Source organism: Sorex araneus, chromosome 5 (genome assembly GCF_027595985.1).
Source record: "Sorex araneus isolate mSorAra2 chromosome 5, mSorAra2.pri, whole genome shotgun sequence".
NCBI lineage: Eukaryota > Metazoa > Chordata > Mammalia > Eulipotyphla > Soricidae > Sorex > Sorex araneus.
Genome location: NC_073306.1, coordinates 186843392 through 186868986, shown reverse-complemented (window position 1 = coordinate 186868986; position 25595 = coordinate 186843392).

Sequence of the window (25595 nt, the reverse complement as noted above, 5' to 3'; positions counted from 1 at the left end):
ATCCATAGGAATAAATTAGGAACAAAATTAGAAAATTGACCACTTAACTGATAAAAACAGCTTTTATTTATTTATTTATTTATTTTAATCTTTTTTTTTAATTTATTTATTTTTAATTAGTGAATCACCGTGAGGGTACAGTTACAGATTTAAACACTTTTGTGCTTATGCTTCCCTCATACAAAGTTCGGGAACCCATCCCTTCACCAGTGCCCATTCTCCACCACCAGTAAACCCAGCATCCCTCCCACCCTCCCCAATCCCATCTCCCCCCACCCCACCCTGCCACTGTGGCAGGGCATTCCCTTCTGTTCTCTCTCTCTCTAATTAGCTGTTGTGGTTTGCAATAAAGGTATTGAGTGGCCACTGTGCTCAGTCTCTAGCCCTCATTCAGCCCACAACTCCCTTCCCCTACATGGCCTTCGACTACATTATAGTTGGTGAAAAACAGCTTTTATTTTGTAAGGCAATATTAGATAAATTCACTGTATCACTGTCACTGTCATCCCGTTGTTCCTCGATTAACTCAAGCGGGCACCAGTAACTCTCTATTCCTCTCACCCCTGTGATTTTAGCTACCTCTCCTTACTCGTCTTTAGATACATTATGACTCTAAAAATTAGAAGTTTTCAAATATAAATGTATTTTTGAAATACTAAGGTGCACCTTTTTAAACATTTTCCATTAGATTAAAAACAAAATACAGTACATGTGAAAAACAACGCAGGTTTTTAACAAATAGAAAATAAAATAATATTATTTTATTGTTAATAAAATAATAGAAATAAAATAATAGAAAAATAATGAAAACCTAATTCTTCTCCAAGTCCTTGATCTCTCTCCTCAAAGGTGACAAGCATTAATACTTCCACGTATGAATTCAGTGGGAAGAATGAAATGCAAAACAAAATAGTTTGCGTCCTTTTAAAAACTGCACTTAATGTGCACTTCTTAGTGTTTTACTCTGTTTTATTTTGCTTTTTTTGTGATGCTAGATAGTATTTATTGAAACTCATTTAGAAAGACATGAGGGGAGGAAATGTGAGAAATATGTTTTCAAGAGACAGCACAAATTTCTCTCTCGAGTGAATTTTTAAGGCAAGCATAGAAACAGAGATAATCAAATGAGATAGTGTTCAGGGAAGAACACAGTCTTGAACAAGTGAAATCATTCTGCTCTTTTAAATTTTTTTTCAGTAAATATTGCACTTAGGAGAAATATACATATAATTATAGCTGCTTCTTTTTAATAAATAATTATTGGCATATTCAATTTCTGGAATTATATATTTCCATGTTTCATTGTTAGGTATTTTGGTGTCCTATTAAATATTACACACATAAGTTTGATAAAGTTTTTGGATTTTCTGTTTTATTTAGTGCACTGTAGTATTCATATGGCACAATTGACAAAATTTTCCATTTCTACATTAAAATTGCACAGCTAAATAACAATGTAAATTTTTCATTATTGATAAAATTTGGGGGGAATTGCTCAGCTGTTTGGCGTCCAGGGGCTTGTAAAGACCTGACAATTTGATGCTCAGGCATAGGATGTGGTGCTGCCCAGGTACTGCCGAGGGCCACCAGGGTCAAAACAGACAATTCTGGGTATCATCAGGGTGAAACTGTGATCCCAGGGATCAACATAAAGGCATTTCATATTCCTGGCATGTATTCCAACCTTTTTACATCTTCCCATCCCTTATCCATGCAGCTTTTTATGGGGGCTTAGGATTCCCCCGTGCCTTAGTGATTATGAATGATGTAATGGGCTGGAGGTACAGATCATTTTTACTTAGTAATTTTATTTTTTTAAATATTAAGAAGTAAAAATCACTGTTTCCTATATTAGCCTACTTGTATTTATTCATTTAGTTTTGGTTTGCTTTTAGGCTGTGAGGGGAGTAAAAGGGTGAAGGGGCTTCTCAGGTTGTCCAGGAACCTGTCTCAGGTCACCAGGCCACCATGAGCAGAGGTAACATCCAGGAGAGCAGGGAGCAGCGCAGGCACAGCCCTGAGTTACCGCCAGGGTCATCTCAGAGGACTTAAGACTCTTCAAACTACACCCAGTGGTGCTCAGGGGCCTCCAAGGCTATACCTGGGCTCTTCAGAGGGTCATATTATTGTAGGGATCCAGCTTGGATGCATATTAGCCCTAATTCCTGTATCACTTTTCCGGTCACAATTTAATTAATTTAGTGATTTCTAGATAGCAAAGACTGTTTTTTATTATTTTATTATTTATGGATTATGAGATTATGATCATGAATTGCCTAATATTGTGGTATAGAAATCAGAATAGTTTTCAAATATATCAGTTTACCATCTTATCCAATCAATACTATTAATACTATATCAGGTAAAAATTATTAAATCTTATATATATATATAAGAGAGATGATTTAGCTTGTTTGATTCTAACTGAAATAATAATCTGAATTTTTAGTTTAAAAATATTTTATTTTGGTTATGGTGGTTCATAGTACTGTTAAGATAAAGTTCTTGTACCATAACCTCATTCAGAGTGTCCACTTTACACAACCATTGTCCCAGTGTCCCCATCTCCAACCTAATCACCCCTCCAAAATCCCTCTCCTGTGGTAAACTCCTACTGAAATTTAGTTCTCAATTTCTGTTGCCTTTGGGGATTTCTTATTCCCTTATTATGTTCCTTTGTATGTCACATGGGCTGAAGCAATAGTGCAAAGGGTAGGGCATTTGTCTTGCACACAGCCGACCAGGGTTCTATTCCTCCACCCCTGTTGGAGAGCCCAGCAAGCTACCAAGAGTATCTCGCCCTCACCGCAGAGCCTGGCAAACTACCCATGGCATATTCAATATGCCAAAAACAGTTACAACAAGTCTCACAATGGAGACGTTACTGGTGCCCGCTGGAGCAAATCAATGAGCAATGGGAAAACAGTGGTATAGTGATACAGTATGTCACATATGAGAGATTATTCTGTTTCTTTTCCTCTACCTTTGACTAAATTCACTCATGGTGAGATTCTCAAGATACATTCATGTAGCAGCACGGTGCATAGTTTCATCTTTTGTTTTTAATAGCTAAGTAGAATTCCACTGTGTAAATGAAATCTATGCACTCAACCTGGCTTTGATCCAGTTTATCCAGTCATCTGTTCCTAGATACTTGGTTAGTTTCCAGATTTTGGCTGTTGTGAATAGTTCTGCGATGAGCATAGGAATGCAAATGTCTTTTCTGAATAGAGATTTTTAAGCCTTTAAGGTAGAAGTGGAATTACCGGGTCATGTAGAAGCTCAATTCTTACTTTTATTCATAATCAAATAACTTAATATCCTGCTTCATTTTACTTAAACTTCACCAGTGCTAATGATAAATGTCCATCAACAGCTGACCAGATTAAGGAGTGGTGGACTATATACTAAACGAGGTGATACTACTTTGTCATTAAAAAAGGATAAAATTGCAACCTCTGACACAAAATTTTTGCGTGTAGAGCTGAAAGTTATGAGTTAAATAAGTAAGGAAATAAAATAAAATAAAAATTTTAATTAAATTCTTTAGCTACATACATCTGTGATTTGGGCTTACATCTGAGTCTTCCCTTGGTCATCAGTACTAGAAGGTCTCAGTGGTGCCCCAGATCCAGCCCAGGTTATCTATATGCAGGGCAAGCTTTTCATCATTGTGCTATATTTCTCCTCCCCAAAGAAAATGATTTAATGTGTTCACTCATAAATGAAATTGAAATAAAAGTAATGGAATTTAAAAACAACAAAGCTACAGCCAAGGATATGGCTTCAATGTTAGATACATGTTTGGCAGTTTTAAAACTCTAATTTCTGTTCCTAATACCAATTGAGTCCAAGGGACTGTACAGTGTAACCATGATGGTGGCTTGTCAGTGTCACTGTACCTAAACATGCCAAGACTGAGACAAGGAACAGTTATTCTGGCACCATTTATCAAAGGATGTCAGGGAGAATCCCCTCCCATTATCACCTTACTTGGGGTCTCTATGAGAATAAGAAAGCAAAAAACAAACACTTATTCAACTCAAAGGGAATGAGGCCAATAAGTGGATGACTTTTGCTGATGTAATGTCACTGACAATGTGGAAAAAGGACAGAAATTTACAGAATGCATAGAATGGACACACTTATTAAGCTAGATCTCTAAAGTTTCATCACACTGCATCCCAATGCTTAATTACAGAGGAATAAAATTGAAAAGGGATTAAAATGAATTTATTTCTCTAATTTTCTTAAGAGGTAAATATTGTTTCTACTTGGATTTCTTTCTTCTTCTGCTTCTTTTTTCATGGATGCAAGAGAATTTACTTAAACTTAATTAGAAAGATGTGAGAAGGAGGAAGAAATAAAGATGTGTTTAAGAGAGAACACAGAGTGGAAATAGGCAAGCAAAGAACCAGAAATAAGTGAGCAAAGTATGCATTGAAGGGAGAACACAGGCATGAAGAGCAAGCCTACTTGGATTCTTCAAATGTACCAAAATTTCTCTTAGATTCTAACTGCATAAATAATATGACCCAAGTGAGAGAAAAGAAGATGAAAAATATGTAGTTAGACTATGGTAGAGGGATATCAATTCTTTAGGTAGACTTAGTGTGGTCACTATGTCTAGTGTGGTCACTTTATATCTAAACTATATAAACAAAATCTTATGCTCTTATAACCGAATGTTATTTCAGTAAAAGTAAACTTATTTAAGTATCACATTTTCTAAAAATTCATGTTTACAATTATTATCACATAATTTTTCATTGACCTATTGTAAATAATCTACAAACTAGACTCAATTTATAAAAACACAAGTTAACATTTTAATTCAATTACATTTAATTATTCTCTTTTTAATATAAACCATAAATATTTGTAAACTGTTAACATGTTTTCACTTTCTCTTTATTAATTAAATAAAATACATGACTATTCAAATTTCAGCTCTAGATTTTTTATCTCAAGTATAATTTATAGAGTCCCAAATTTATCAAACTGACCCATACAAGAAAAATAAACAAATTCAAACATAAAAATGTAATTGCTTTCCTAAGAAGACCAAATTCATATAACCATTGGTCATCTCAGATTCTGAAGGGAAAAGCAATTGCAAAAAGAGTCATTGGGAAAATATGCTTAATTGCAACATAAATCCATGGAACAAGAATCTTGGAAAAAAAAAAACAATTTGAACAAATTGATTTACAGTGTATACTAATATGAGAATACGTAACTTCTGGGGGAAATTAGTCCCCACAATTTTGTGGAGTTACCTTCATAGATATCATTGACTTCTCTTTTAGTATGCCTCACATAATAAAAGGCTAAGAAAGTTTCCTGCTCATACAACTCTTTTGGTTTTGCTAGAAGTGCATAAAATTAATCATCGAAAAATGAAAAGAATTTTTTTATAAGCAAAGACTACATAAGATAAACTTTACTGCATTATACTTGCAGGGGAAAATACCTTGTTCACATTCCCAAAAACTCAAGGGGGGGCAGAGTGAGTACAGTGGATAGCATGTGACCTTGTTCATGGCTGACCCAGTTTTTAATTACTGACATCACATAGGGTCCCCTGAGGACCACCAGTAGTAATTCCAGAGTGTAGAGCCAGGAGTAACCCTTTAGTATCTCTGGGTGTGCCCCATCCCACCAGCCAAAAAAAAAGGCTCAAGTTGTACTTTCAAAAATAAGATTCTTCAAAAGAAAGCATAGCAAATTAGAAACAATTGAAACGGGACAAAAATCTTAATTTCACCCAAAATAGATGGATACATGGGACAGAGACAGAGAGAGAGAGACAGAGAGAGAGAGAGAGATTCCAGCAAGTATATTGTGTGCTTTATATATGGCCAACCTGGGTTCTATCCCTGATGCAGCCTATAGTTGCCCCAAGACCCACCGGAAGTGGGCGCTGAGCAAATGATCCTTAAGCACAGAGTCAAGAATAAGCCGGTTAAACAACACCGGTGTGACCCAGAAACATAAAAGCAAATGCTGCTATATCATGCAGATTTGAAAAGAAGATCATCATTGGTCTAGCTTATTTGATAGTTTTAGAAATATTTATTTTCAAAGCAAATCAATTGTAATAGAAATACCATACTCCTACAATTAAATTATAAATCATACTCCATAAGAACATCCCACTTTCATACAGAAGGAAATATCTGCAGTCATATATACATTCATATATGCACTCATATATATTCACATATACATATATGCACTCATATATACATGTATTATATGTCCTTATTCTGACTTCTGAGAAGTCTTAGAAATTACCACATACAGTAGCAACAGCCATAACTAGTTCCCACAGCTTGGTTTCTATAAATATTCACCAATAATTGGAAACTGGAATTCTTGGGAAAATTCTAGGCCTGAGATATAATTCTAAGATCACTTGTATCACTTGTCATCCCATTACTCATTGTTTTGCTTGAGAGGACACCAGTAATGTCTCCATTTGTCCCTATCGTGTGCTAGTGTAGCCCAGTGGCATCTGTTCACTCCTGGAACATGAGGAGCCTCAAACCGTTCATTCAGGGTCTTGATAAAGAAGGCTGACCATCTCGTAGGTGGGCACTCAGGCGATTTTTTGACATGCTGTGGAATCCAATAACAGCTCTAGTCCAGTAGTCGTCTCCAAATCACATTTCATGTCCAGCCCATCTTATTTCCTATGCCTTGGCAAACGAGATAGCATTCCTGATTCTCAATTGTCGACAGAGGTCAGAACTCCAGATTCATTCTCTCCTCCTCGATGGTTCACTGCTCATCGTGGTGAGGGGTGGCAATAGTGCCAAGCGGTAAAGAGCGGACCAAAAGGTGCTGCCCAGAGATGCAGGCAGGTGCAGGGCTGGACTCCTTGCATCGACTATGTCGATCTGGCGTGTATTTTCTGTATGTGAGCAGCACTTCCACGTACAAGGTTGGTGGTGTGTTTGTCCATGTGCAGATCATTAGAACATGCCACCCGCACAACAGAACCTGATAAGCTACCTGTGGTGTAACTGATATGCCAAAAACAGTAACAAAATTTGGCCTCATTCCCCTGACCATGGAAAGGCTCCCAATATGGCAACTTTGAAAAGGACAAGCAAGGAGAGGCTGCTAAAATCTCAGGGCTGAACTAGGCTGCCATAATCAAGAGGACTAAAATAACTGTCTGCACTTTTAACACCTGTATGCTGGCATCGGAAGCATACATCAAGGACCTTATGGTGCAAATGCAAACATCAAGTACAATGGCATTGGATTGACCGAGATGAGAAGGCATCAATCACATCACTCCATTTTCGACAGTGGAGAACTGTTCCTCAGAATATATGACAGCAGAGGCGTAGCTGTTTTTCAGTGTCCTCCTCAATATGAACTTGGCCATGAGCATCGATTCATTCAAATGCCAAAAAACCTGAATTGAATGGTTACGTTTGAATAGATGTGTCTCATTTTCGGCAGTTTCTATCTTCATCGTCTACGCACCAACCTCCAACTATGATGAAAAAAAAATTGAGAAGTTTGACATGGAGCTGGAGAAGTTCTATAAAGAGAAACCACACCTTCTACAAGGTCATTGTCAATGATTTTAACAGAGATAGGACTGAGAAGTTCACCCGGAGAACTCCACATCGAGACACAGGGCCTTCAATGGAATGAACAGGGTGAGAGTCTGTCTGATTTCATCATGTCAACCAAGACCATCTGTGGTAACTCACAGTTCCAAAAGGCCGAATCTAAATGTTGGGTGAGGGAGTCTCCTGGTGGACAGTTCCACAACGTAATTGACCACATCATATTCAATGGTTTTGTCTGTGTTGTCCCAAAATATCAAACAGCTCAGACCACGTCTCCTTTGTGAAATATTTTACTTCACACAGCGGGGAGAAAAGGCTGCAAAGTTTAAGATGAGAACTCCCAGAATTACCACCAACTGGGAGCTCTTTGGCTCTATTATGGCAATATGGGTAGATGCCATCGTTGACAACATCGACAAGGAATATGACTGACTGGTTCAGCACCTCCATGATTATGCGAGGAACAATATGTGAGAGAAAGCCACAAAAAGACGCATGTCTGGAAACTCTCTAGGTCATTTGCCAATGTGGTTTGGCACGAGTCTCAGGCAATCACAAGCTAACATCCGAGCTCAAAATGCTATGCAGAGAAGCTATAAAGGAAGAACTCAGAGAGAAAAGCAGCAGTGTTTGCTGATGTGACAGAAGATGGGAAAAGTATTCTCAACACCAGCCTGTCCTTTGCCAACTATAAGACGAAGATGACTGCCCTTCTAATGTTCTGATGAATGTATCATATTTTCCAGAAGGGCAATGGAAAAGGTTATCCACAACTTCTACTTGGATCTTTTTGATAGCCACATACACTTGCCAACATACCAAATTCTACAGCATGTATATGTCATTCCCAGTGTTCTCCCTTACGAAATTTGACACACCATTTTGTCAGTAAAGATGCATACAGCACCAGGTCCAGACAAGATCAGACAAGAACACCCGAAGAATCTGCCACCAGTACTCATCAACACGCTGGCTCAGCTCTTCACATGCTATCTGACTGAATGCAAGGTTCCGTCCCAATGGAAAATCATTAGGACCATTCTGTTGCACAGGAAGGGAGACATTCAATACACCAGCAACTATCAACCGATCTGCATGTTGTTCGTCTTATACAAGTTATCCACTCGAATCATCTTGAAAAGAATGGACAGACCATTAGACAAAGGACAACCTTGTAAGCAAGGCAGGTTCCGAAAAGGATTCAGCGTAATCGACTGTATCCACATAGTGACCAGTCTCGTTGAGTTTTCTCAAGAGTTCAAGATGCCACTCTGTCTAATATTCATTGATTTAAAGACGACTTTTTATTCTGTTGAGACTGAAGGGGTCATCGAAGCCATAGCCAAACAGGGCATTCAAACTCAGTACATCAGGGTCCTCCATGAACTGTATTACTCATTCACCACTAGGATCTAACCATTATACAAGGAAGTGGTCATCGACGTAAAGAGAGGGGTTCGGCAGAGTGATACCATTTCACTCTTCAGTGCCACCCTTGAGAAAGTCATGCGACAAGTGGAATGGGAAGGAGTGAGAGTGAAGATGGACAGTCAGCAACTACATCACCTCTGCTTCACTGATGACATCATTCAAATTACACCAAATATCAGCCAAGCGGCATGAATGCTAGCAGACTTCAACCGTGTGAAAAGGTTGGACTGCAGCTGAATCTCATGAAGACAATGTTCATGAGAAATGGACTAGTTTCTGACATTCCATTTGCTCTGCACGGGAACAGACATCTCCGAATGCACATTCAACATGACGAATGACCTGACAGCTGAGCTGCAAGGAGGAAGAGAGCAGTGTGGAATGGCTTCAAGAGTGTTGAAGAAGTTATTAAGAGGATGATGAACTTCTGGCTCCAACACAACTTTGTTTCCACCGTCCTTCCTGCACTAACATATACCTGGGTCCTACGAAAACAGGATAAGAACACTATTTGGGTCTTCCAAAGAGGAATCAAAAGAACAATGCTTGGAATATCACACATCACTCAAGTGAGAGAAGGAATCAACTTTAGTATAAAAATAAAATATAGTTGAATATTCTTAAGAATCTTGTAATATGAGAAACTAAGACAATCAAAAGACAGCAAAATAAAGATTACATGTTGATGAGTATATGCCAAAAGACCAAGATGTTAGCTAAAAGAGTAGTCAATGAAAAAATTGTGAAAATTTTAGCAATACAATAAAGTAGCAATGGGTTATGAAATAAGATATATTAAATGAATACAGGTTCCAGGTGATAGACTCTAATGATTGAATAAATGAATGAATGACACAAAGTAAGCAAACATCAACTGTAAAGGAAGTATCCTTTAAAGTGTATTTTTATAATAGCCATTTAAAAAAATGATTTATTCTGACCTGCAATTAGTTTAGCATTAGTTCTTCACTCCATGTAGCTGGCCAGTACATAGTGAATTTTGTTCAAAGCATCCAATGGGAAGGAGAACCTGAATTGGGAGTAACTATGTATGAGAAACATGAACAATCCATATCGGCCAGGTAATCTGAGATTCTCTTTCTTGGAAATATTTAAATTTGGTATATGATGAAATGACATTTACCTCAAGTGATCTTCCTTTAAAATAGGAGGGAAACTTCCTAATTTTGATAAAAAAATCAGACTAATTATCTCAAAACTTAAGAAACAAAAATATTTTGAAGAATGACATAGCCAAAAAGTCCAAGAAACATATACATTTAATGCATGTAGTAGTATCCTTAACAACAACAAGAAAACATTGGAAGAAAAAGGAAAATTGGCAGAGGAGGTAAGGTTCTTGCCTTGCATGTGCCTGATTTGGATTCCCAGCACCTCATGTGGTTCTGTAAGCACTTCCCTGAGTACAGGCTGGAGTAGACTCTGAGAATAGTGTAGCATGGCCAAAATAATGATAAAAATTAAGAAAGCTGAACAAATGTTATAATTTGATTAACATCAATATGTCAACATTTGCATCTGCATTGCAACAAGTGCAGCCTATGAAGATATTATAATAAGGAATATCCATTAAATTAGGAGTATTAAAAATTGTATCCAGCAAGTAGGGCGTTTACCTTGCAAGTAGCCGACCTGGGTTTGACTCTTCCGTCCCTCTTGGAGAGCCCAGCAAGCTACCGAGAGTATCCCCCTGCATGGCAGAACCTGGCAAGCTACCCATGGCATATTCAATGTGCCAAAAACAGTAACAACAAGTCTCACAATGAAGACGTTACTGGTGCCCACTCGAGCAAATCGATGAACAATGGGACGACAGTGTTACAGTGCTCTTAAAAAGTGTATTAAAAATAAAAAATGTCAAAACACTCAGTTTATATTTTTGATTGATATCAATATTTAGAAAATATCTATCCTTTACATATAATACCTAAATAAATAACTAACGGTTATTTGCATTGCAGAAACAAATAATAGATAATATATTGTTAACTATGGAACACTTTTTCATGATTATTTTAATTCTTAATTTAATTCACTTTTTTGACCACTCATGGCCATAAACTGTCATTTTATGCAATATTAGATCACATGAATTATAATTGCACTGTAGCACTATCATCCCATTCTTCATCAATTTTCTCAAGTGGGCACCAGTAACATCTCCACTGTGAGACTTGTTACTGTTTTGGGCATATCAAATATGCCACGGATAGCTTGCCAGACTCAGCCATGCAGGCAGGATACTCTTGGTAGCTTGCTGGGTTCTCCAAAAGGGACAGAGGAATCAAACCCAGATTGGCCATGTGTAAGGCAAACACCCTATATACTGTGCAATGGCTCTAGTCCAGATTATAATTAATATACATCACTGTCGCTGTCATCCCATTGCTTATCAGTTTGCTCGAGCGGGCACCAGTAACTTCTCCATCTTGACACTTGTTGTTACTGTTTTTGGCATATCGAATACTTCTCAGGTAGCTTGCCAGGTTCAGCCATACGGGCGAGATACTTTCGGTAGCTTGCCAGGCTCTCCGAGAGGGGCAGAAGAATTGAACCCGGGTCGGCCATGTGCAAGGCAAATGCCCTACTCCTTTGTTATCGCTCCAGCCAAATTAATATATATAAATAAATAAATATGTAACTATTTTTATTTTCAGTTCATCAGAACCTATAGAATTTCACTCAGTTTAGAGCTGAGCTGTGTCACTGATAGTTAGAAAAGATAAATGTTATTTGTTTAGAAATTATAGTTTTTAGACTTAGAACACATGAGAAGTATATCAAAATAAGTAAAGTAAAATTAATAAAACCAAAAGTGGTCCTATTCAATTCTCTTATTTAATATAAATATCTATGTGTCATAATACCATAAAATTTACTGACTTAGAGTCCTGTTCTATAAACTATGTATTTTTCTTAGATTTTGTTTTCTCTTGTGAGTGACTAGAATAGTGGACTTTTGTGAGTCCACTAGAAATAGCTTAAATAGTTTGGGTATTTGAGCTCAATGATAATGATATGTAGATTGACTTATTTGCAGTGCCCGTGTCAACTTTCACTCTTCATTATAATCTTCACATATGTGGTCATTGTATGGTCACAAGTGAAAATATTTTGATTAAGACTGAAAATGTAGAGGCTCAAATGGGTCTCTTAAGACCTTAAATCTTCAGATGGTTTTAGTCCAATCACACATAGTTGACCAAAAAAGTAATTAAAACATATGCATATACACAAAGACACACACACACATAGGCATCAATGTATAGCACATGAACAAGATGATTACTTAAAGTTGTCATCACTTTTATCATCACTCATATTTCATTTACTGTCAATTTCATTATGTATTTAGATTTTTCTATCGGTAGAATATACTTTTAGATATATTCCAATTAATTCACTTGAGCATTAGAAAGCTCTGTGATATCTACTACACCATTCTGGCATTGAACAGACTCTAGCATATGAGTTAATCAATTTTATTTTACTTAATCGACTACTTTTATTGCAAGTCAAAATATATACAGTAAACACAAATGAAAACAATTTGATCTCTCTGACCTTTAGCATCCTAAATTAATAAGATTATATGGGTACAATAAAAATTTCAATGTGATTTTCAGTTATGATTATTTATGAATGAATTACTATTGATTGGTATATAGATCACATTTGCACATAAAATAATAATGGCTGATATCTTTATATTCTTAGTTCTTTTATTAGTGTTTTTATTGTTGAAAAGCAGAGAAAAATTATTTTATGAAATATTTCATGCATTTAATATTCCCAATGAAAAAAGCTGAGTTGAATGCAATATCTATAATGTTTAGATTATAAACAGTTCCAACCCCGGAAGTCACTCCCTCAACCCACCCCTGGCGCCATCTTGCTGCACTCAGCAATAAAGAATCCTGGCCGAAGGGCACTACAACACCAGAGAATGCTCTGGACCCCAAACCGTGCCGATAACACCAGGGCACTCCAGAAGGGGCTGGCACAGTCTCCCCACCTTCTCCAGATGGAATCCCAGTGACCATGAACTTCTACAAACATGGCTCCAGTATGTGGAGACCAGAACTATTTCTCCAAGCCATGTGGCCATGTAAAAAACGCTCAGGAATGGCTCCTCCGCCACTAAATAGCCATGATCCCAGAGGCACACAAACCAATCTCAGAACGCAGTGGCTACTGGCAGAAATGCATCTGGACTGTGAACTAAGCTACAGCCCCATACTGCCCCAGGAGGGGAAGGATTTTTGTCCCTCAGCCTTTTCCCCTTTGCGGCAGCAACCTTTCAGAGCCAATTGAACATAGAGATAGAAGCTTGCAGTCATAGGGCGCATGGAAAATCTCACAATTGAGGGGGGGTACGGAACTGGCCCTGCTTCCTGCCCAGACGAGACCCTGAGCAGCCACCCACGAACAGCTCCTCCACTCCTGAACGGCCATGATCCCAGAAGCACACAAACCAATATCAGAATGCAATGGCTGCTAGCAGAAATACCTCTGGACTTAATTACTAAAATACCAGAATTCCAAAACCACGCTGCCAGTCTCATGGCTGTGCGACATCATATGCTCTTCATTATCAGCAATAGAAAACAAATTATCTAATGATGGCTTTTTTGGCATGTCTGATTGTTGGGGGAAAATTTCAAATAATAATAGTGAGTTTTCTGTGGAAAAATTAAACGTAATCAAAGTAAAGAGAGAGTAAAGTGAAAATCATCTGCCACACAGGCAGAGTGGGGGGTGGGATGGGGGTTTTCTGGGGTTCTTGGTGGTGGAACATGTGCACTGGTTAAGGGATGGGTGTTGGATCATTGCATGACTGAGACTTAAACTTGAAATCTTTGTAACTGTTCTCGAGGTGATTCAATTAAAAAAATAAATAAATAAAAAGTTTCCAAAAATATAACCTGAGAAAACTGAAAATTTGTTACACTAGTTCAAAACTTTGTAATTTCTATACTGCTCACTTCTCATTATCTGTCCATGGATTAAATCCTCTAGATGTCTTGGTGGAAATTAATTCAAAAATTGATATAACACTCATATTTTACATATGCATGCAATTAATAGTTAATGTTTTATGGAGTCACCTACAGCGTGGCTAAGAGGAGAAACTGCAGCCACTTCCTGTGGGGCTTAGGGATCTATAGGGCTATGCTGGGTGTGTGGAGAGGGCTACGTGTGCCCAATGATCCTCAACATTCTACTGCTTCAGTTATAGACCCAACTCTTATTTTAAGTTTAATTTATTTATTTAATGTATTTATTTGCTTTTGGGGGCCAGAGTGATTGTACCACGGGTAAAGAATTTGTTTGAACTCTAGCATCCCATATAGCCCTCTGAGCACTGAGCACCGCCAAGAGTAATTCCTGAGTGGAGAGCCAGGAGTAACCCCTGAGCACCAAGGGGTGCAACCCCAAAAGAATGAATGAATGAATGAATGAATAAATAAATAAATAAATAAATAAATAAATAAATAAATAAATAAAACAATTTGCTTTTGGATCACACCCAGAAGTGTTCGGGGTTTACTCCTGGCTTTGTACTCAGGGGTTACTTCTGGCGGTGATAAGAGGACCAATTGTAGTATCTGAACTGATTATAGGTTGTCTTTGTGTAGGAAAGTACCCTATGTGCTATACTATTGCTCAGCCCCTATTTGATATTAAAGTGGACTGAGTTATTTATCTCAACTAATCATATTTTCAAGTATATGTCTTCTTTGTTTATAAATTACTTCCAATTATTCTTTCTAATTCTTCACATAATCCTACTTCTACAAACTTCATATAAAGTAAATATAATATTCTTCGATTAAAACTTTGCCTGAGGCTCAGGCATTTTGTATTATTTTATTGGGACAGCATGCTTAATTATAATTATAATTTATATATTTGGCTCAAAATTTAATGTATAACAATACTGAAGAATTTTGTTCTTTAGAATAAACCATTAAAAATACATCTCAATATCCATGCACATATATTTAAGCTCTAATTGTTACCTCTTCCTCTTTTCTAACAGTTTGACAATACATATTTATTCGAGACAGTAGGACTCCAACTCCATTAGAAGAAAGGACACATAAAAGCCAACTAAATATTAATGCTGTTTGTTGCATCTTTTTGGTTTAAATGTTTTATGATCAGAAATCACAGTAGGTTTTATTATAAAAATATAGTGAAATATTAACAAATTGCACACATAATTTATATTCTACCTTATTAAATATTTATTATGAGTATTGAATAATAATATTTAAATTATAATAAGTTTGTCTGAAGTAATAGCATTGCACTAATAGGTCAAATGTGATGACTTGGATGAAATTACACTATGTAAAGCTGTGATGTCACTGTCCAATGAAATTGCAGTTGTAGTGAGTAGATGCAATAAATAATCTGCTATGATTTTACAAGTTGAAGCTTGAATATTAATCTATAATAGATGACTAATTGCTCACTTTTATTTTTGTAAGTTCTTCAATGCTTTTTAAAATAAAAGACAGTATTCAGGTTTTGTGTATAACTTACCTATGCAATGACCCCACATACGACTAGAAAGTAAATTTAATATTATTATTAGACCTTATTTATGTGCACTGACTTGTTCCAGGCATTAAATTTTAACCTAATCTCCAGATAGTCATGAAGAAATGAATGCCAAAAACTCGTGTGGCTATTGTCACTATCTGCTGTAGTACTTTATCCTGTTAATCAGCTGATTCTAATACTAATCTTGGAAAGACTGTACTGTGAGTTCATACCCTCTGGGGAAAAATGATTGTATCTTTTGGAAATATGAGAGCAATTTCTTCTGGTCTATGATAAATATATCAAGTAGTTAAATTTTTAGAGCCAGACAAATAAGCTCTGGGACTGATGTGTAACCTAATTTGTGACAAAGGTAGGATAGGGTGGAGTGTGTGTGTGTGTGTGTGTGTGTGTGTGTGTGTGTGTGTGTGTGTGTGTGTGTTCATTTGTTTTGGTCATAACAAGCGGTGTTCTGCACTTACTCCTGTATCTGTAGTCAGAGTCTTGGTGTTGTTCGGGGAGCCATATTTAGTGTTGGGTTCGACTCCAAATCTACTACATGCAGGGAAAGCTCCTTACCTGCTGCAGCACTTCCCAAGCCCATTTTCTATTTACTGGGCCAGTGTTTCAGTGCAAAAGCCTGTGCATGTGGCTGTGCTCAGGCCGTCAACAACAAGGATTTGTGACCCACCTTCTTAAGTACTCAGGGTTTCAACAATAATATTCAAGAGACCACATGTATGGGTTTTTGAAATAAATCAGGACATAGAGGAATTTTAAAACATGTAAAACCAGATAACTTAGAAGAAAAAAAAAACACTGTCTGAGTATGCTAAAATTTTCGGGGCTGGAATGATAGCACAGTGGGTAGGGCGTTTGCCTTGCACGTGGCCAGGCCAGGTTTGATTCCCAGAATCCTATATGGTTCCCTGAGCACCACCAGAGGTGATTCCTGAGTGCAGAGCCAGGAATAACCCCTGTGCATCGCTGAATGTGAAGCAAATAATAATAATAATAATAAAGTAAGCTAAAATTTTCTTCAAAATGATTTTCTACTCAGAAGCATACTAAAATTAAAATAATTATCACTTTTTACTCAGGTCATTGTTGTAGGCTGGAAATATATGAGTTTCCTGGTCTTCATACTGCCCAGAAGCTGACGTCCACTGTCAAGACGAAAAGTGTTTTAAAAGTACCATAGAAATATCATTTTGGGAAAAACCTGAAGACCAACCCTTTTGGAGGTATTTCCCATCTAAAGAGCCTTGTACTGGGAAAAGGAGAAGTTGAAGCTAACCAGAAAACTTATTCTATAAGAATGTGGTTGAGGGCCCTAGAGCTATTAAAGGGGGAAGGGTGCTTGCCTTGTGCACTCTCCACTGGGGTTTGATCTTCGACATCTGATCTGGTCCCATGATTACCGCAGAATCCTGAGTGCAGAGCCAGAGTAACTCCTGGGTGTGGCCCTGGATAGGTTTCTCAGCACCATGGAGATGGAGAGGAACTAGCACCCATTCTTGAGTCCTAACATTGAACCTCAAGCCCAGTTACTGAGTATCACTGTGAATGGCCCTCAGTCCCCCAAGCAGTTATTGGGAGGCCAAAAAATAAATAATAGTGTAAAATTAATTTGAAAAGATGTATGATCTCTTAGGCCCATTGTAACTCTGTGTAAAATAGTAAGGAGGACTGGTTCACAGTTGGAAGTTTGTGAGGGCCTTGTGTTGCAGAGATTCGATAGCTGTGAGTTCTATCAGGATAGAGAAGGGCACACTATAACAATGATTACTTGGTAAAGAATTGAAAGCTGTAAGTAGGTACAGGCATATACATGATAACTTTTAAGTATCTGTATTGCAGCCACCATTTCTAAAAGAATGAGGAAGTGAGGGAGAGAGGGGATGGGGGAAGAGAAGGTGGGGTGAGAGAGCAAGAGTGAGCAAGAAGAGGAAGATGAAGAGTCAGAAGGGAAGGAAGAAGGAGAAGGAGGAAAAGGGGAAGGGGAGGGAGTAAGTTAATCAATCATGTTTTGTCTACAAAATTAAAATGAACAAAATACCCTGTATCTTATTTAGTTTTTTATTTTCTAACATGTATTTATAAGGAATTTTGAGTCTTCATGTTTGGGTAAGCTTGTGTACGATAAATTTTAATATAATTAAAACTTAAGTGCTTCCCCTTATAGGATCCCTGATATGAAATTAAACCTTGTAAAATTTAATTCACTCCAATGTTTTTATGTAATAAGATACCACTTCACCTCTTTAATCCTTTCTAATTGTTACACATAAATATTACTTTCCATGCTATATTTATGGTGAGAATTTGTTTATGCTGAGATATTTGGGGACAATTTGTATTTGAAATTTATATAAATACAATTGATCATTGCAAGTTTAAGACTTTTTCTACATTCACATAATAGCCTTGATTAAATAAAAGGAAACTAGTAGGCATAAACAATCTAAAAGCAGCAAGATCAATAAAGACCAATGGGCTTGTTTCATTTAACAAAATAGGATTTCATGCACAACAGACCCATTAATTTATTTCTTTATAGAAAACTTTCTAGTCTATTACCTTTTGAATCCATGAAAACATTATATTCCTAAAGATAAATAAAGTATATCTGAACACATTATGTTTTTCAACTTAAATGTAAGAAGAATTTCCAAATTCATTTAGGGAAAAATTTGGAGATGCTAATATGCAGAATGTTCTCTAATAAGCTTAAAATATGTGGTTATTTATGATATCTTAAAATAAATAGTCATGGAAATAAATTTTTACAAAATCAAAAATTTGAAAGCTGCAAAATACTATAAAATATTGGTATCTTTATTTTTCTGAAACCATATTACTCAATTTTTCTAAAACTCGTTTTAACTCTGTACCGAATACCTATATAAGTATTCGTGCAAAATTTAATAGATTATGTTTTTAATTTTTTTCTGAAGAAGGTATCACACTGTGAAATTCTACCCTATGTTCAATCCTAGGATGATTTTTTTTAATGTAGGATTATTTTTACATTTGTCACATAAAATATTTTATATGATTATTAAAGACAGGGCAGGGCCTCATAAATATAAAACATGCTCTTTTTTCTGAGCCACATTTTGACCCAAATAATATGTTTTTAAGACATTATACTACATAAACAGATTTTTTCGCATATGGAAATAACTAAATTTCCCAATAATAAGTGAATAGATAAAGAAGATGTGGTATATATTTAGTATATATTACTAAATAATAAGGGGAAATAAAAGAAATTTTTTCTTTTTTTTCTTTTTTTTTTTATTGAATCACCATGTGGGAAGTTACAAAGTTCTCAGGCTTATGTCTCAGTTACACAATGCTCAAACACCCATATTCCACCACCAAAAACTCCACTATACCTCCCACCACCCACCCCCAACCCCCCATCCCCACCTGCATAACTGATAAATTTCACTTTATTTTCTCTTTACCTTGATTACATTCCATATTTCAACACGAAACTCACTATTGTTGTTGGAGTTTCAACACATAACTCACTATTGTTGTTGGAGTTACCTCCCAAAAATATGGCCCTACTGACAAGGAAGCATTTGATAATTAGTTTTCCATTGATGAGAATGAAGAGATATGAAGTCCGGAGCTGCGAGGTTTAGGATTTCAGTATTTTAGTAATTAAGTCCAGGGAGATTTATGTTGGAAATTGCATCATTTCCCTTCCTGGGGCAGCATGGGGCTGAGGCTTAGTTCACAGTCTAGAGACATGGCTGCAAGCACTTGCTGGGACCAGAAGTAGTGTTCTGGATCTTGGTTGTTCAGCAGCAAAGCGGCCGTGCAAAAGCCTGGCCACCCGGGTCGAATCTTGGTGGAGCGCAAGCCGGTATCCGCCCCGGCCCGAGACTGCCGAAATCTTTTCTTTTATCAAAACGTGAAGCTTGATGGGTTTTTGCTGATATGTCTGTCAAAAAAGACAGATAGTGGATAACCTCACTCATCTAGAGGTTTTAGAACCAAATTTATTTGTAAAACCTAAAATAGTTGTTACCAGAAGGGCAACTGGTGGGGTGAGCCAGGATAGGGAGCACACTCAATTTTAGGACAGAGATAATCATGCGTTTGAGTTAATCATAGTGTTACCACACATTTTGAATAGTAGTGAAAAACGTACCCCTAAAATATATACTGTTCATTCTAAACAAATTTTTAAGTTTGGAGCACTGAAGCTTCTTCTTGGTCTGTGTTTGGGAGCATGAAGACCATCCCTAAGTGATGTGTCAGGAGTAGTTTGCTGGATAATGAGAGAATATGTTAAACTCATTATGTTTCTACAGATTGACCTCAAGAAAGCAGCAAAGCAGATGAATCTGGCCATAATACATTATCATTTCAGCCTATCTACTAGCTGAATTCTAATATTATTCAAGCCAGCTCACAAAAGTGTAATCAGTTGATACATCATATCATGGAAGATAAACGTGGATAGCTTTACAGACTAAACTCTAATGTTATTTGTCAAATACCAAGAACTGCAAAGAATGGAATAATTTGGAATTAAGATTACAGTCTAATGAGAGATAAGAGTATAGAAGTTCTGGGGCTGGGGTGATAGCAAGCGGGTAGGGCATTTGCCTTGAATGTGGCTGACCCAGGTTGGATTCCCAGCATCCCATATGGTCCCCTGAGTGCCACCAGGGGTAATTCCTGAGTGCAGGGGTAATTCCTGAGTGCAGAGCCAGGAGTGACCCTGTGCATCGCTGCGTGTGACCCAAAAAGCAAAAAAAAAAAAAAAAAAAAAAAAAAAAGAAGAGTGTAGAAGTTCTCTGATAAGTGTTGCAAGTTGATTCTTCTTCCTTTGGTGGATTTCATGTTGCCCTCCTGCTTTCATTTTTATAGTGCTGCAACACTCTTTCCTTGAATTCTTCTTTTAATACTTCTATTTCTGCTGCCATCTTACTACATTCTTTATGGTTAGACTTTTAGATTCTCTCACAGTAATCTTGACCACAATACTTTGAAAAGCAATCTTTACCACTAGTGCAACTGCAGATTCCAGAACCAGTCACTGAAAATCATGTATGTCTGGCTAAGTTGATGGAGGAGTACAATTATTTCCCAAACATAATTAAAACCAACAAGAAAAATTTAACTTGCTTTCTCTCACATTATGTTTTAGAACTATCAGTTTAAAATAATTTAATTAAGATCAATTTATTTTTACCTCAGTTTAAAATCATCTATTTAAAATCAATTGAAAATGTTTCCTAAAATTGAAAGAAATATTACTTCTCAGAGTAGTTTAAATTCCTTTTCCAGTTTAAAAGGAAATAACTATATCATTCAAGATGAAAACTGGCACACAGAAAAATAGTAAACAAATTCTTTCACAATTTATACAACTATCCCCTTTTTGCAACCATGTAATATATTTGATGTGAGAATAAGAATGATTAATCAACAGATTTTACAAATGTTTTGAACTTACCCATTTTAGAAAAATTAAATTTAAATTATTGGAGTATAAAACAAGTCCCTTGGGAGAAAATAACTAAGAAAACTAACTTAAAAAAATTATTTCCTAAAAGATTTTTACTTTTTTCATAGACCTTATATGTGTATTAATCACCTACTTAAGAACAAATACTGTAGTTACAAAATAAGCAATAGTGTTTCATTTTTGTATCACCACTATTTTGTTGTTACAGGCACTATAACACTGTAGCACTGTCTTCCCATTGTTCATCGATTTGCTCAAGCAGGCACCAGTAATGTCTCCATTGTGAAATTTGTTACTGTTTTTGGAATATCAAATATTAATTTACTTCATGTAAATTGAACAAATATGATGATTCATAGTTCAGAAATATCATTTAAAATGTTCCTATGTGTCATATCATAACTTTTAGGAAAGTTTGATATGATTAATTTTTTTAATGTAATTACATTCGAAAAATAATCAATGTTCTATATCTGGTAATACAAATGACAATCCCAAACATAAAACACTGCAACCTTTTTTTGTTATCACAATTTCCCTTTTTGAAATCATGTTCTTGTGGAGGAATGAAACTAAGCATTTTGCAAAGGAAGATCCCTCCTCACTTTAGTTCTGTCAGGTCATTAGCTGTGATCACCATTGTTGACTGGTTTTACTCCTTAAGATAAAAAAAATAAGGTGATGATCTTTCTCATACATGGGTCAGAGTTCTTTCAGGTCATTAGCTGTGATCACCATTGTTGACTGGTTTTCTCCTTCAAGATTAAAAAATAATAAGGTGATAATCTTTCTCATACATGGGATATAAAGAAACAGTAATGGTCATCTGGAGAGGCGGTACAGTGGGTAAGGCACTTGCTTTGCAGTTAGCTAACTGTGGGTCCATCCCTTGCATCTCATGAAATAAACTTACCCCCACCAGCAGAGACCCTCATCACAAAGTCAGGAATAAGCCTTCAACTCTATCAGGTGTGCACCCCCTCCATGAAAGAAAACAAACAAAAAAGAAATATAGTAAGGTAACAACAAATCACATTGCTAAAAACAAGAGAAATGGGACTTGATCTACAAAATTAAGCTTGGGGGTGGGACAAGGAATAAAGTGTTTGGGAGGAACCTGAGATATTGTGGACAGAAAGCAGACACTCCATTGTTGGATATGGTGTGGGACAATGCATGCATTAAATTGTCACTTACACTATTTTAAATCACTGTAGCACTGCACTCTTGCACTGTCATCCCATTGTTCATGGATTTGCTCGAGCATACACCGATAGTTGTGCTATCAGATCACAGTACTTACTAAATGCATGCCGGAAAAAATAAAACACATCCCTCACAAGCTTTATTTAAAACTAAAACTAAAAAAAAAACATGAATCATGTTATACAATTTTCCTTTCACCCTATTTTAGGGAGTAAGACATATGATGTGAATGATACAGTTTCCCAACTAAAGCTTAGAAGCACACTTCTCTAAGTTGAAAAATCTATAAATTCAAACTTATAGACTATTGGTACAGTTGACTCTGGTGGGGGGAGCTCCATAATGAGTGCTCTCCTGTCTAGACTCCTAGGGAGGAAAATACAGACATTCTGTGTAAGCATTCTCTACTGGAATCCTGAAGTAAACTGTAACTATAACTCAAAGAAAATAGACTGCTGACTGCCAATATTCTAGGGAGTGGACAAAGCATTGCCAGTGACGAGAACTTCATATCAAAGCCATAATCTTCTCCCAATAACTATGCAACAGTAAAACTACAATAGCTGTGGGTGAGAACATGCCATAAAACTCCAACTGGGTTTAAATAATTCACTGAGCTTCTTGTCATCCACTACAATACCTTCACACTAAACAGAATGCATCTACCATAGAAGACATTTGATATGAAACCTTTGAACCGCTATTTGACGGACATATGCTAAAAAATATTAATTTATTTCATAAAACTTAAAAATCCATAGTCTACAAATATAATATAGCCACCACATTTTGGATTTTAATGATACTGAAGTAGAACAATACAAATAAATTTTCTTTTGCCAGTTCTTTCATCTAAAGAGCCTAGTAATAAGAGTGATTTTATTCACGTAGTTACAGGTATTAGTGCAGAAATAAGTTTCTGGATAAACACATAGATTTCTTATTTGTAAATTTGTTAAACTCATCATTTTCAGTGTCCCAGTGTTCCAGCATGACAAAATAAATGGATGGATAAATATATGAAACCTAATGCAATAAACAATATACACACAAAGTAATTGAATTTAACCCAGGACAAGTGTTATAGCAGATGAATCAATTCAGCAACAGCAGTCCATTTGAGAGACAAATGGTTCTGGTCAACAAAGTAAGAAAAAAACAAAAAAGGCTGAAAGCTACCATAGTAACAACAGGAAGCAATTCTCCAGAAGCAGAATAGTAACCAAAAAAGCTTACAGGAACTTCTGCCTAAAATGAAACTGAGCAGTGAATATTTAAATGGTGAGAACTTTGTAGTGGCTCTGTATGAATTTCAACTTTCAAAATTATTAGTTGTAAAAAGAATACATTCCTGAGAAAAAGCTAGACAAATTACTATATTTTAAATATAAATTGCATTTTCTATATTATGTATTAGTCATCTCTAAATCAAAAGTGATATTGGATTGAAACAAAGCTTTTGACTAATGATGTTTAATAATAGCATTTGACAACTTAAAAATATAAGACCCTAAGCGATTTAATTCTAGCCTTCCTTGGTGCATATAGGCATGAAAGTAGCTTTAAATGTAACGTACTGATCGTGTTTAAAAATTCACTTGTATCACTTGTCATCCTGTTGATCTTCAATTTGCTCGAGTGGGTGCCAGTAATGTCTCCATTTGTTCCTGTTGTGTGCTAGTGTAGCCCAATGGTATCTGCTCACTCCAGGAACACAAAGAGCCTCAAACCATTTGTTCAGGGTTTTGACAAAGATGTCTGACCATCTCATAGGTGGGCAGCCATGCGGTCTTTTGACATTCCATGGAATACAGTCGGCAACAGCTCTAGTCCAGCAGTAGTCTCTAAATCACCTTACTTGTCCAGCCCATCTGATTTCTGACACCTTGGCAAACGGGACAGCATCCCTGATTCTTGATCATTGACGGAGGTTGGAACTCCGGATTCCTTCTCTCACTTGAATGAAATGTGATACTCCAAGCATAGGTCTTTTTTTAAAAATTTTTTTATTAGAGAATCACTGTGATGTACAGTTACAAACTTATGAACTTTTGTGTTTGCATTTTACTCATAAGTGATCGTTTACCCATCCCTCCACCAGTGCCCATTCACCTCCACCAATGATCCCAGTATCCCTCTCACCACCCTCACCCCATCCCCCACCACCCCACCCTGACTCTGTGGCAGGGCCTTCCCCTTTGTTCTCTCTCCTTTTGGGTGTTGTAGTTTGCAATGGAGGTATTGAGTATAGCTCTTTTGATTCCTCTTTGGGACACACCAATAGCGTTCTAGATTGAAAATTCAAGAAGGTAAATATATACTTTGTCACAATCTGTTTTTGTAGGGGAGAGGACTTTTGGGCCAGACCTAGCAGTGCTCGGGGATCGATCCTTGACTTGTGTTCAAGGATCACTGCTTGTGGTTTTTAGGGGACCATTGTGGTATCATGGATTGAACAAGGGTTCTGCCAAGTGCAAGACCGGTGCCTTAACCCCTGTTCTCTGTCTGCAGTTCCTAGAGTCACAATTCTTACACAATTGGTCACTTATTACTTAATATATTTAAAGAGCTTTGTGGCCGTGCAATATCTTGTAGCCTACTTCTCCCTCTGGGAGAAACTGGCAAGCTTCTGAGAGTTTCCTGCCCACAAGGGAGAGCCTTGCAAGCTTCCCATGGTGTATTCATATGCTAAATCCAGTAACAAGCTGGATCTCATTCCCCTGACCCTGAAAGAGCCTCCAGTGCCACATCCTTGAGAGGGCTGAGCCGAGAGAGACTTCTAAGATCTCAGGGAAAGGATGAATGGAGAGGTTACTGAGCCCGCTCGAGAAATTGATGATTAATGAGGATTTCGTGATTTGTGATTTAAAGAGCAATATGTATTTATATGCATTTCATTATGGAACGTCACACAAACATTGACATTTAAAAGATGACACAGAATAATTAAGAAAATCTGAAATGTGAACTTGCTACGTATTTGCTAAAATGAATTGAATTGCTTTCCTTTTTAAATTTTTTTAATCAATATTTAATTTGTTTTATGCTTTATGGGGATCACTATCATTGTGAACCCCACTCACGGCAGCAGAGTTTAGGAAAACTAGTGAGTGCATAAGACTGCTGTGTTGAAGGTAGGTCATCCAGAGTCATAAATAGAACCTAGGGCCTCTGCATATATTGGGCATTCACTCTACTATTTGAACCATATCCTTAAATAGTGTTTTAATTGTTTTCAAATAATTCTTTTTAAAACAAAGTGAAAATCTTCAGTTGAATATTAGCAAATAAAAATATCT